Raw genomic sequence first — 14,384 nt, forward strand, 5'->3', positions numbered from 1 at the left:
GGTAATGGAGGGGTATTTTGGTCTTTTCGTCATAAGCTTTAACGGATCTGTTAGGGAGAGTTAACAGCAATGGCATGGAGGGGATGAGAAATTATAAATGATGGCATAGAAGGGATGAGCTAATTTTCAATGACACATAAGGGATCAACTCAATTTTACAATGACGTAGAGGGAATTTACTCGACGAAATATGCAGACAAATTGGAATGTGATCGCCAGTGTGAGGGTGTGACATGTGATCGGCTAGCGGCGCACGTCGCGGTGCGGTACGGTGATGCCGCCGTCCCGCTGGCCGACGCGCGAGCTCGACCGGCCGGCCGGCGGCGAGCTGATCGAGAGTCAGTGGTGCTCACCGATCGAGATCAGTCGTCGTAGTAGAGGAAGGATCTAGAGCGGGTGGAGTCGAACAGGAACAGGGAAGGCGATGTTGCTTGCCTTGCTGGCGCGAGGAAGACACGACGGCCGCCGTGTTTGCGGCACGGCGGCGTTGTGCTCAGCCCCGGCAGAAACAGAGAGAGGAAGCCGGAGCAATGGAGGGAGCTCACGTGAGCGAGTGCTTTTGCCTGCCTGCCTGCTTCAGGTTTGCACGGGGAGAGAGGGAGCCGCGCTCCGATCCTTTAGGCCATGAGATCGAGCTGACGCTCGGGCCGTGCGGATGAGAACGAGGCGGGTAATTTAATGGCGGGACGGGGGCCGGTGAGGATGAGGTGGCATAGTTACCGCGACGGTGAGATGGCTGTGTTTGGTTTTGGTGAATTTTTTTTTATCTTTGGCTATTAATTTAGAGTATTAAATAAAATCTAATTATAAAATTATCTGCATGACCCCTGATAAATTCGCGAGACCAATCTAATGAAGCTTTTAACTGCACAATTAGAGGATGGTTACTGTAGCATCACTATCACAAATCATAAATTAATTACTGGTCATTAGATTCGTCTTAAAAAATTACACCCATCTATGAAAAAATTTCACAAATAAATTTCGTTTAGTACTCCATACATACATTCGTTTTTTTATAAAAATCTTTTCGTGGTGTAAACCAAACACGGCCTTGCGCGCCTGCACCTGTCTGTCTGTTGGTCAGGCGACCGAGCATGCGCGGCGCTCGGCTACAGGCGGAAGCGGACAAAGGAGGAAGACGGTGGCGTAGCGGGCCGGGCCGGGCCGGGCCTACTGTTTGCAGGTGAAGAAAAAGAAAAAGGGTAGTGGGCTGGGCTACATTGATATCATGTTTTTTATTCTTTTTTCATCGAAGAAAAGAAGATGCTCAAATTAGCATGCAGCTCAAATTTGCAACCCATAATGTCCATTTGATGCATGATCTTAGAATTTAAATATTAGAGTTTCATGTGAATTTGGATTACCTTGCCCACATTAATGGATACAAATTTTAAAACGTTATTCTCTTTAGTGAGCTGTGTGGTAAATGCCTTGTGTCTAATTATCACTGTCTGCGGACACACGGAGTTGCATTTTGATCCAACTTGGCAACAATCTCTTGCTAGCAAGGACTACTGGTCTACTAGTAATGATCTTTGTAATGACTCTAATACCCAATTGTAATTAAGCAAGCACAACCTATGACTATGACTTGCAAGTGATGATCTTTGTCACCGCTCGACTTCTCCCAAGATTAAGTATAGCTAAGAAATTATTCGTGATAAGTACCTACTTAGGCATACTCAAATTGATCCAAAATAGGATAAACGATGCCTAAGAGCATGGCTTGGTGCTCAATTAGAGTTTAGGCTCAAATTCTCTGCTTTGCGTAGGATAATAATAATGATGATGATGATGACGACGATAATAATAATAATAATAATAATAATAATAATAATAATAATAATAATAATAAATAGAAGTAATAATAATGAAATAATAATAATATAATATCTATACTATAAAAGTTGAAACAATTGAAACCCTTTTCACCAAAATTAGGTCCATCGTACCCCTCCCGGAGGTCCCACTTGTCAGGCCAAAAAGTTTGACAAAAGGAAGTGGAGACCCATTTTTTGATAGAAGGAAAATATTTCCACCAAAAAGCTAATATTTTTTACACCAAAAATTCTACCATACCCACCCACCCTACCCGCATAACGCTTTCCAATTGTTTGGATTGGCAATTCCTCCCTTTTAGCAATCAGGGATGACTCCTTCCATTAGTTTTGATTGACAATCACGGCTGACACCTCTCTTCCATTTGTTTTGGATTGACAATGACACCTCTTTCCATTCATTTGGATTGATTATTCCTTTTTCTTGGCAATCACCGCAGGAACCTCTTTCCATTTACTCTCTCTGTTTTTCTTTATAAGGCATAGTGTAACATAGCACGGTCTTCCGAATAATATTTTGACCATTTATTTATCATATATTATATCACTTATGGTTATAAAATTATAATCATAACAAAGTATATTTGATTACAAATCCAATCATATATAGTTTGCATTATAAAAATAAAAAATTAACAGTCAAATTATTGGTCAAAGATTGCCAAGTTTGAATCTCAACGTGTGTGTGCACCTTATAATGAAAAACTGAGGGAGTATTTGGATTTATTCTCACTCCTTCTTGATGCACTTTGCGGTCCGTAATTAGTTTCTTTAAGTAGAATTTAGTTGTTTTAGTAATCGATCGATGTAATACAACTTTACTTTGTTATATCATCAATTTTGGGTCTCATGTTATTTTTAAATATAATTACTCTTTAAACACGTACTATTTTTAAAATAATTGTTCTTTAAACACGTGCATATGGCATGTGCACCTCTACTAGTAATAATAATAATATGTGGATAGTGCACATGAAGCATGAGATGTAAAAAAGATTGAAACAATCTAATCATTCTAATATAGAAGACGTCAAAATGCTTGACTACTATGTTCAGAATTTAAGCAATGGCATAACTGTAAATAACACAAAAAGTTCCCGCCACGCCATTGTCTGCGACTCCGGTGACGGTTAGCAATGGGATTTGTTCCTAAAGCATTTACGAGTGATGGGGGTTCCGTTTTACCACGAACCTCCAACATGCACTGAGATTTAGATGAAATGCAACACAAGCAGGTTGGTTCCATGGCGGTCATTGGACCATGCCCAAAATTTTGAGGTGATGGAAGGAAACAGCTACAAGGACTCAACGATCGCGGGGGAAGTCGAAGACGGCAGCCGTAGGTTAGGGCCGAGCGGCGACGGTGGAGATCGGCGGCGAGGTTGCTTGACCGGAGTTGGGAAGAAGGGGAACCCGGTGCGGATGGTTTATCATGGAGAGGCACGGTATGGTAAGGTGGTGGCCGTGATGGAGCTCACCGCCGCCAGCAGCTCCGGCGATGCACTGCTTGGGCAAGGCAGGCAGAGCGGCACATGTGAGGTGAGCAGGGGAAGGAGTGCGAGAGGGAGAGAAGGAACTGGAGGGGAGGGAGCTCTGTTTTGTTTGGGGTCTCTTGAGGTTTTTATGGGGTTTTACAGGAAGTGGCAGTGGCAGTGGCAGGGTTCAGTTCAGCCGAGAAAAAAGGTCAAACTATTTTTCTCTTTGCTAGATCCAAACGAACTAGTTAGAGACGAGAACTCTAAAAAATTTGTAACTGTTTAAGTGAATGATATAAATTAAGAGTGATCCATTTTGCTTAGCCTGCCTTCAAAGTTACTGTAGATTTGAATGAAAATCTTCCTGAAATGTTATATTAAACTTTAAGGCTACACCAAGATGGTTTTAAAATCCGACAAATCACCCAAACTATGTTTCGAAAGGTAGTATTTTTCTTTTAATATAGGTACTATGGTGAAATCCAAGTTCGTTCACAAGCTTGATAATTTTGTACTGTTACACTAATGTAACAAAACACACCTTGTAATTCCAAATGTAGTATTCTACTTTTTTTTGTAAATTCTAGAGGTCTGAAGTTACAAAAGAAAACTAATTACCAAGTTGTGCAAAAGATCTTTCCTAGATGCAAAAGATATAAGGGCATGTACAACAGTGCAGACGGCTGCTGTCTTTTTGTCACACACAGACAGTTGAACAGACAGCTTGTACAATGAGCTGTCTATTTAACTGTCCTGCAGGGTGATTAATTCATCCATTGACACACAAACTCATGGTGATCCAGTGCATAATTGATCTTTGTAGCCATTTTGTTGCATACATGAGAGAATGCACACTACAGTCAAATAATTTGTATGACTCTTAAAATAAGTATGTAGAATATATCAATTCAGTTCACACAGCATTAAAATAGATCAATTCAGTTCACACAATGTGAAAATATATCATATCAGATGGCACATCAATAGCCATTGGTTCAAAATGCATCACAATAACCGCAACATATATATTGATGAAGCACTTTCAGACTTGAATTTCAGCCTTGATTGACATGCACAGCTTCTTACTTTCACACTTGAATTCCAGACTTCATTGACATGCACATCTCCTTCCTTTCACCATCTTCTCGAGAGCAACACATCAACCTGCATTATAACATATCAACACATCAGCCTGAATTTCAGAAATGACACTTGTTGACTGAAGTATAACAGAGCAGCCTACACTTGTTGACACTTGTTGATGGAATGTGCAGTCTTACAATTGATTATATGCATTCTATTGTAATACATATAGTTTAATGTATCATTTTGTTGCACTAAATTTCATCAGTGAACATGTTCCATCCACCATTAAGCATTGACAGTTTTGGCACAAAAACATGAATTCAGTTGCTATATAACTGGACTTAAAACTGACATTGAAACAAGGCCATGCCTCAGTCCAAATGTCACTAGTCTCAGAACTGAATGAATAACATTTTACCTTGTATCCAAGTACTTGGATAAATGTCAGGCATTACAATAGCATTTTCTCTCATACCCTTTCCAAAATAGATGGGAAAATGGCAAGAACAAATTCTACCTAGACGGTTGATGGGACAAATTCTACCTAAATGGCTATGAGGTGCCCTTTCATGTTAAGTAAAGGGGGGCAATGTACAAGGAGAAGAAATAATCTGTGCTAAATCATATGAAGTGGTCTTTCTGCAGAAAAGGTCTTCACAAAAAAGCTGACTTAGTGTCAAATATACTGATGACAAGAACAGATAGCATCAAAGCAAGAACACATGAGGGTACCTACACAATCATCCCAGCCCCACCCAAAAAGAAGTTAAAGTGGTAGTGGCTCTAGTGATCTGCTCATATTAAATTTTAGTGAGCTGACGCTTTCAATTTACTTCAGCCGAACCAAACTCTTAAAAAGGGCATAGTTTTGCTCACTAAAACAATGTCAGATTCCTGTTTGGATGCAAAACAATTACATTTTACCAATACTACATGCATACTGAACAGATCCATGTTAAACAGGGGCAATGTGGTAGGAGAAGAAATAATCTTTGCCAATTCATATTTAGTAAAAGAGAACCTAAAGGGTATCTATCGATAGCAAACCAGTACTAATCATTTGGTAGCCAGATCCAGCTTGCAATTTAGAATAGCATAATCAGTTCCCAGAAAAACAATAGTGATAGATTTTTAACAACAATAGTGATGCAATGCTTTTACTGAATAACCAAAAAGATGACCAAGCCTTTGTCCAGTGGTTCCTATGAGCAACTTTGACCCAAATTAAGAGCAAGATTGAGTAGGAATCATACCATGTTGCAGGTTCTGAAGATAGCATCCATGGTTGAGACAAAGGGCTGCTACCGAACAAGCTGCCGACACCACTGAAGAAGAAATTTCTGTCAGTCAATGAAATCGGAGTACATGCTGAAGATGCGCTTGCTTCGTTCTGCTCCAGCGCATGGCCGGCGCGGCCGGAACTCATCTGCTCCGGCGCCGCCGCAGCTCCCCCCTGGCCTTCCGCTTCTGCTCCGGTGCCGCCGCAGCAGCTCCCCCCGTGGCCTTCCGCTTCTGCAACGCCACCTTGGCCCTCCGCTCCCCTTGCGCCTCTGCCTTAAGCAGCTCCCGCGCCGCCGCCGCCGCCGCTAGCTTCTGGTCCTGCTGCATGGTGTGGTCGCCACCGCATCGGATCGAACGGGAGCATCGGATCCGCGTCGCCGACGGCGAACGGGAGCGGATCGTACAACGGGCATGCGGACTCGTCGATTGCTTCGGAGCACGCGCCGGTGCCGTAGTCGAACGAGACGACGGCTTGGCTCGTTTTTTTCATTTAATGAGCGCCGGGAGGGTGTTTTTGCAAAAAAAAAAAAAAAAAAAAAGCTGCATGTCGACGAGTGCTGGCTAACCGTTGTATTTGCCCTAAGGAACACAGTTGTCTGGTGGGTCTAGCTATTCGTGCGGTTAAACTGAAAAGGTGTCATAAGTTAAATGGATTACTGCTAGATTAAATGCAGTAGAGATTGCCATGGAAGATCAACAAAGTCTCCAAATGCATTATTACCAGAAATTTCTATATAAATTTATTTGTAGTATCTTCTAAAATATCTCATATGCACATACTAAAATGAAATGTTACTTTTCAAATTTACTGGAGCATGGAAAATAATTTTACTATGCACATACTACAATTACCATAATTTTACTGAACACAACGTCAAATGTTACTTTTTATTACTAGAACTATGGAAAATATCTAGTGCTCCCTGCCCTTAAATAAGAGCTACCGAATAGATGGCAAAAAACAAATAGCAACCTGAACAATCTCAAATTTTGCACGTACATGAAAGAATCACGTCTAGCAAAAAGGATCAATAACATCGATCCGATCATTCTATGTGTCGTGGTGCTGCAAACCACAGTCGGGTGGCGGAAGGCACCCGCCTAAGCCCCAAGGGGCGTGTACTCGGGGGTTAGCTAGTCCCGGTTAGATCTCACTCAAGAACACGGTGAACACAGCAAGATTTAGAGTGGTTCGGGCCGCCGGAGCGTAATACCCTACGTCCACTGTGTGTTGTATTGCCCTCCCACGAGAGTGAGAGAGTTCACGAGAGCTTGTGTGTCCGGAGAGCTTGTTCGAGAGATCTCTCCGCTAGAAGGAGGGCGTGCTCTCCCTTTTATATGTTCAAGGGGGGCACGTACACTGAGCGGGGCCCCGACATGTGGACCCGGCAATGTATTATAAACTACACTTTGGCCTTCAATGCCTCAGATCCGGAGATCTTGTTGTCGGCTTCCGTGCGTAGCCTCTGACCAGGGATGGTCTTGAGCTGTCCTGTCAGAGTAGAGTCTAGCCTCTGCAGCCGCGCGTCGAGGTCATGATGAAGCGCCGAACTACTGACTCAGTCCGCTGTAGCAGCGTGCATTGTTGCTCCAGTCAGTAGCTGGTCATCATGACTCGTCGCCCATGCGCACGGCGCTGAGTCTTTAATGTTTGTCTTGGTAACTGACGAGCCGGCTCGGTAACTGGCGATCCACAGTGTGGACTGACAAAAGCTGCCCCGTGCCCAGAGGCAGCAGAGCCTGGCTCGACCACTCGCACTTAATGCGGGTGGGTGAGGGAGCTTCCAGCGGAAGGCTTGCGCCCGCGCCCGCGTCTGCGTGACACGTGGCGGCTCCGGACCCCTCCCGAGCAGCTAGCTGAGCCGAGAGCTCACGGGGGTCCGGATAGGCACGTGGAGGTCCCGGACCCATCTGCGGGAGTCCGGATGGCACGTGGAGTTTCCGGACCCACCTACGGGGGTCTGGGTCCTCGGCCACAGGTACTGAGCATTTCCACCTCTAGGACACGTGGTGACACCGGACCCGTCCCCGAGCGGGAAGCGGGCCCAGGACCGTTGGTCCGGTGAGATGGAGGCGGACCCCAGGGGTCCGACTGCTCAGCTCCTTGAGCGTAGTTACGGATAACTACGCGAGTCTTGGCACAGTAGGAGTGGGTACCCCAGTTGCAGGGTACCGACAGAGGCCCCCGGGCCCGCCTCGGGAGAGGCAACGAACCCGCAGGTGGGGCCACTACTGTGAGCAACTTGGCTGCTTCTGGCGCCCAGCGGTGCGCGCCGCAAGGGTTTTGTCCTGTGTCGTCCATCCTTTGGGTCACCTGCTGCATCAGCACGTTTGAACTTGCACATGACTCAAGGTAGATGCTTAGTAGCGTGCCCACAGGTCCCAAATCCTGTTGGCTGTAATCCTTTGAGATAGACAGCTAGGTTCAGTGAACGGAGCTCAAGGGGCCGGCCTTTAGGTTAAGAGAAAGTCCGAACCTCCAGGTTCCCAGTCCTAGGTACTACGGCACTCATTCACAGGAGGTGGTGCGTGCAGGCTTAGGGTACGGAACCAGGCTAAGCGGCTACACGGCTCCGGACCTCCCCGGAGAATGAGTGCGCTTCCCTAAACTTGCAGGTTCCCAGGGGTCCGAACCCCTCTCTTCCATGAGGGGTCTCGAGCTAAGTCACTAACTAGCCAACTCAATTCGGACCACAATCACCGCACAAGAGTAAGAAGCCACGTGAGGGTTAGCGCAAACAGAATGCGTAGATTGAAATTGGAATGTAACATCCTTAGAGGCGAACTGAGAATAAACTTTTCCTTTATAACTAGATGTACATGAGATGTGCGATGTAAGCCAAAACACGGGTTTATGAGGCCAGAGCTGTCCGGACCTCCGGGCCCCCAGTCTTAGGTACTACGGTACCCGCCCTAGGGAGATAGAGCATGCAGGCTTAGGGTACGGAACCAGGCTAAGCGGCTACACGGCTCCGGACCTCCCCGGAGGGTGAATACGCTTCCCTGAACCTGGTTCGCAGAGGTCCGGACCCCTCCACGGGGGAGGCTCACCGGACTGGACCACACGGAAGTACTACCTAGTTACAAAGGAAAATGCTTTATTCCCTGCTGGGCCTCTAAGGGTAGGACTTACAGAGATGTAGAGTCGGGGGTGCGACCGGAGTCGGCTTTCCGCCGGAGCGGGCTTTCTCACATGAGTGAGGTATGCTGCGAGCTAGGATTTGTCTCTCCGCCGCTCGCAGCTTGTGAGGGGGCCCTTGATGGGCGCCCTGACTCTTGCCGGCGAGCAGCGCGCGCCGCCGCCGACGGTGGCTGCTCCACAGGCACGGTTGCCCTTGGAGCAGAAAGGCGAGAGGCGTGTGGCGCGGATGATGCCACACCCTCTGTCATCTCCACGTCGTCCACACGAACCATGGAGACGAGGAAGTGATGAACTGCGACCAGCTAAACGCCCCTACCTGGCGCGTCAAATGTCGTGGTGCTGCAAACCACAGCCGGGTGGCGGAAGGCACCCGCCCTAGCCCAGAGGGTGTGTACTCGGGGGTTAGCTAGTCCCAGTTAGATCTCACTCAAGAACACGATGAACACAGCAAGATTTAGAGTGGTTCGGGCCGCCGGAGCGTAATACCCTATGCCCACTGTGTGTTGTATTGCCCTCCCACGAGAGTGAGAGAGTTCGCGAGATCTTGTGTGTCCGGAGAGCTTGTTCGAGAGATTTCTCCGCTAGAAGGAGGGCGTGCTCTCCCATTTATATGTTCAAGGGGGGCACGTACACTGAGCGGGGCCCCGACATGTGGACCCGGCAATGTATTATAAACTACACTTTGGCCTTCAATGCCTCAGATCCGGAGATCTTGTCGTCGGCTTCCGTGCGTAGCTTCTGACCAGGGATGGTCTTGAGCTGTCCTGTCAGAGTAGAGTCTAGCCTCTGCAGCCGCGCGTCGAGGTCATGATGAAGCGCCGAACTACTGACTCAGTCCGCTATAGCGGCGTGCATTGTTGCTCCAGTCAGTAGCTGGTCATCATGACTCGTCGCCCATGCGCACGGCGCTGAGTCTTTAATGCTTGTCTTAGTAACTGACGAGCCGCCTCGGTAACTGCCGATCCACAGTGTGGACTGACAAAAGCTGCCCCGTGCCCAGAGGCAGCAGATCCTGGCTCGACCACTCGCACTTAATGCGGGTGGGTGAGGGAGCTTCTAGCGGAAGGCTTGCGCCCGCGCCCGCGTGACATGTGGCGGCTCCGGACCCCTCCCGAGCAGCTAGCTGAGCCGAGAGCTCACGGGGGTCCGGATAGGCACGTGGAGGTCCCGGACCCATCTGCGGGAGTCCGGATGGCACGTGGAGGTCCCGGACCCACCTACGGGGGTCTGGGTCCTCGGCCACAGGTACTGAGCATTTCCACCTCTAGGACACGTGGTGACACCGGACCCGTCCCCGAGCGGGAAGCGGGCCCAGGATCGTTGGTCCGGTGAGATGGAGTCGGACCCAGGGGTCCGGCTGCTCAGCTCCTTAGGGCGTAGTTACGGATAACTACGCGAGTCTTGGCACAGTAGGAGTGGGTACCCCAGTTGCAGGGTACCGACGCTATGTAGCGCAGCTTATGAGAAAATATCGATCCAGATGAAAGAGTTAATATATAGTAACCACTTTTGTCGGGTGTGCAGAAGAATTACTTCTACCAAAATTTGAACAAGAAGCTTAATCCTGCCATTATACTTGCCGTGAACATGCATAATGGTAACATGAGATAGATTGTGAATCAAGAAAATACAAGAGCATCGGACAAACAAATTTCCACTTACGATTACGTAAGTTTTCTTTTCTTTCAGAAGTCCTCTTATGAACAGAAAGGCATATTTTTCTGTTCTTGTTCTTTCTCCTTATGACAACTTAGGCTGATTATTCATTTTTTCCCCTTGAGAAACACAGGAGAGTTCCGTGCCTTTGTATTAGAGAGATATAACAAAATCAGTTACATTGCCACAAGGCAAAAAGGAAAAAGAAAATGGCATTCCACCTTAAATGAAAACAATGTGCTTATGAACCATACAAAGATCAAGGTGACATTTTAATCACTGATTTTAATAGAAAGGTACTGAAAGAGCAAAAACTTTTCAACAAGTCAGATCCATTCCTTTGGATTTATGCATGTGTCAAGAAGTTTCCATTCTTCACTCCCTACTTCTGGTTTCTACAAAACAAATGGTATATTAGGAAACTTTGTCAAATTTAAGGTCCAATAATGCAAATGGTGAAACAACAGAAACTTCCCCAATTCAAATGATTCACCGTAACACAGGCAATCAGATATTAAATACTAAATGTGTTTTCCATACTATTTAAAAATTATATTTTTGGACACTATTGCTTTAGAACAGAAAGAACCAGACATCTAACTGTTAGACTTGCATAAGAGCGCTTCTCAGATTACATGATCATACTCCCACCGTGCGGTAAGAGGAAGAGAAACAAGGATACTCTCAATCCGTCCTCCAGTCTTGAGGCCAAACGTAGTTCCCCGATCATAAACCTTCATAAGAAGCAAGTGTAAGGGCCAGAGTACAGCTGACAGCACTAAGAAATAAAATTCTTTGCACATAAAGGCACTAACAAGGTTAAATTCCACATAGCGACCTCTCCGTAGCTGCTGCCATGCCTTGTGCTCCTCAGTAAATGGAATGTCTTTGCGGCGTTCTATAATGGGTATGTATGCAGGTAGAACTGAATCTGCGCATCCTGCAGAGATGGAAGGAAAGCACCTCAACAGGCACAATTTTAGTCAGCAGTTACAAGATGGTTTACCATGAGTTAGACGTATCTGCATAACAGTGCCGACACTATCTAGCATAGGGTCATTTCTGCAATATGTAACACACGCATAGTCTACCCCTTTGGGGTATTGCAATAGATTGAGTTGCTGATTCTCAACACCGTGCAAATATGTGGCGAGTTTATATCTAGATCCACTTTAACCGAAAAGACTACAAGAGATGATTTGATACCTGTAGCAAATTGAAGGAGTTTCCTGATCATAGTCACTAAGATCGTCAAAAAATATTCCACCCACCCCACGCCGTTCACCACGATGCTGCAGTCAAACGCAAATAATCTGCAGTCAAATGCAAATAATCATCCCCATGACTTGTTCTGGTGACCAGACAAGCATGATAACTATCTAGTGCATAGTACGAATAAGAAGAACAACATATAGCATTTTTTAGATGTCTGGATCAATTCAACCATGAGATTTGCCCATGTGTCAGTAAAAAGAAAAGAAAATTAACAATGAAAAAAAATACAATAGTCGGTAGCATCAAATGAAAAGCAGAACAAACTGACCTTGATATAAAAGTAATCATCACACCATTTTTTGAATCTAGGATAAAAGCCAGGATCAAATTTATCACACATTTGTTTCTGAACCTGAAAGGGTCCAATAGAGAACAAATGAGCTATCCAACAAACACATAGCAATTAAACAAATGTCAAACACAACAGCCTTGAACAAGTTGCTTTTGGCCAAAATAAAAACATAGCATAACTGGATCTAAATTTATGTTCAACAAATGGAAGATGCATTGACATATGGAATGGAAGTGCTTGATATCCTCTTCAATGATATATGAAGGCGTCAAGTCAGTACCACCTCCAAACCACCATTGCCTAGGTGCACCAGGTGCATCTGCAGAGAATGGTGCATCATCCTACATGATATCTGAAGTTGTCGAAAGTTCAAGAAATAAAACAGTTCAGTTTATTTCTGCCGTCAGCACTATTAGTACCTTTAGGTGCCTCTGTTTCGAAATACCGGTACTTGAAATGCATTGTTGGGGCAAATGGGTTCACTGGATGAATAACCTGAAAGGCAGAACAAGAACCTTATCAAAACAAAAACAATTCTTGATTACAAACAGGGTCAACAACTGAGCACATTTTGTTCTTTCTTTTTTCCCCAAAGTAAGAATTTTGCTCAACTTGGACGCTGCTTGTACTGAATTTCTGAACTTTCTGTAGATAAGAGACTAAGAGAGTAACAAGCAAATTCTGAACGATGCAAAATTTGCACATGCCATTGGTTAGTGATAATGCTGTGCGCGGCGAGAGGAATCTCACTCACCGAACTGACGCCGGCCGCGAAGAAGGCCACCGGCCCGGCCTTCTCCCCTCCAGCCGCCGCCGCGGCTTCAGGCCTCGCCGCACGGTACGCCTCGGGAGGCATGACCCCGTAGACCACGGAGACGTTCACCGCGGCCTTCTCGAACACGCGGCCGCCCTGGAGCACGCGGCTGATTCCGCCGCCGCCGCCGGGGCGCGTCCAAGCGTCCTCCCGAAACAGCGCGCCCCCGGCGCCGTCCCTCGCGCCTCCCTCGACCGCCTCGAGCTCCGCGCAGACCTCCGCCTGCACGCGCCGGATCATGCGCTCGAATCGCGCGCGCACTGACTTCGGGGATGCCCCCTCCTCGCCGCGGAGGAAGGTCGCCCGTCGCCGGCGCCGCGAGCTCCGGTGTCTCCCTCTCCATGAGCGTGGAACGGTGGAAGTGAGCGAGAGTTATCTATTCCACAATTAATCGAGAAATTATGTCCATTGATATGCGTCGAATCAAATCAAATGGAGAATTATTCTTAGCGCAAAACCTGCTTAAAAATATCTGAACACAAAAATAGTAATTGACAAGAGACGATGAAGGAAAATATACCGAATATATACCCTTTTTTTACAACCTTCACCATACTTCTTTCTCTATACTCCTACTTTTTAAACAATTAGCTTACTACTTTAGTATTATGTTTTCAATATTAATTGAGGATTAGCTATCATTTTATCTGCACCCTTAGTTGTTATGCCGGATTCTAAAACAACAAGCAGAGTAAACTTAGATTTATCAAGTTTTATCTTTTCTCATGCGCGCACTATTGATTAACAAAACTACTAGAAATTAACTTGTATTCTGAATATTTAGGGAATGCAAGTTTTTATCGAGTATTTTGCTCATCTCGAACACTCATTTCTTGAATTCATCCTATCCGCTATAGCGTTCGAGATCGATGCTCGAAAGCCAACCACATATTAAATTAGACTATGAGTTACTCCATCCATTCTAAATTAACTGAAACAACCTACAATTTGGAAGGAACGGAGAAGTAAAGTTAAATCTTGATCCGAACGTTTATTGAATCCTTCAGGTTTCATGATGCGCAAATGCTAACATTAGGTCAACCACTAAATAAAGACATCTACAATCTCCATTTTAAAATAACTGACAACTTTGACTTTAGTATTTAAAATTTGACCACGCGTCTTTTATATTAATATTTGCACGCATAAGCAGAAGTATATTACATCGGTATAGTACTTTTTGTCACAAATCTAATGATACTTGTTTTTCTTTATGTAGTTTTCTAATTAAAGAAATATTATTGATCAAAGTGTAAATAATTAAAGTCAAGGTTATTAATTATTTTGAAACAGAGGTTAGTATTTTTTTCAAAAGAAAGATTAAGGAGAAAAAATGAAAGAAAGAAAGGAGGAAGAGCGTTTGGTCGTCCTGTTTTGGCCTGGCCTGGCCCGGCCCGTGGAAGGGAGCCGGTTGTTCGGCAGGCTGCATTCGCTTTTGGGCCTGTCCCGGCCGATGCAAAAGATTTTTTTATTTTTTATTATTTTTTTGATTTATCAAATATATATATGTCCAATTTTTTTT

The 14,384-nt window shown here is 45.4% G+C and overlaps 1 long non-coding RNA gene and 1 pseudogene across 1 annotated transcript; both read right to left on the reverse strand.

The window, feature by feature from the left end:
* Nucleotides 1-4,092: 4,092 nt before the first annotated feature.
* Nucleotides 4,093-6,157, reverse strand: LOC120679102. The gene is made up of 2 exons (XR_005676969.1): nt 5,656-6,157; nt 4,093-4,480 (listed from the first exon to the last, which is right to left on the reverse strand). It is a non-coding gene; the product is annotated as an uncharacterized LOC120679102 (long non-coding RNA).
* Nucleotides 6,158-10,584: 4,427 nt separating this feature from the next.
* Nucleotides 10,585-13,220, reverse strand: LOC120679099 (annotated as a pseudogene).
* Between the last annotated feature and the right edge of the window lie 1,164 nt (nt 13,221-14,384).

This window comes from Panicum virgatum, chromosome 6N, assembly GCF_016808335.1.
Source record: "Panicum virgatum strain AP13 chromosome 6N, P.virgatum_v5, whole genome shotgun sequence".
NCBI classification, from domain to species: domain Eukaryota; kingdom Viridiplantae; phylum Streptophyta; class Magnoliopsida; order Poales; family Poaceae; genus Panicum; species Panicum virgatum.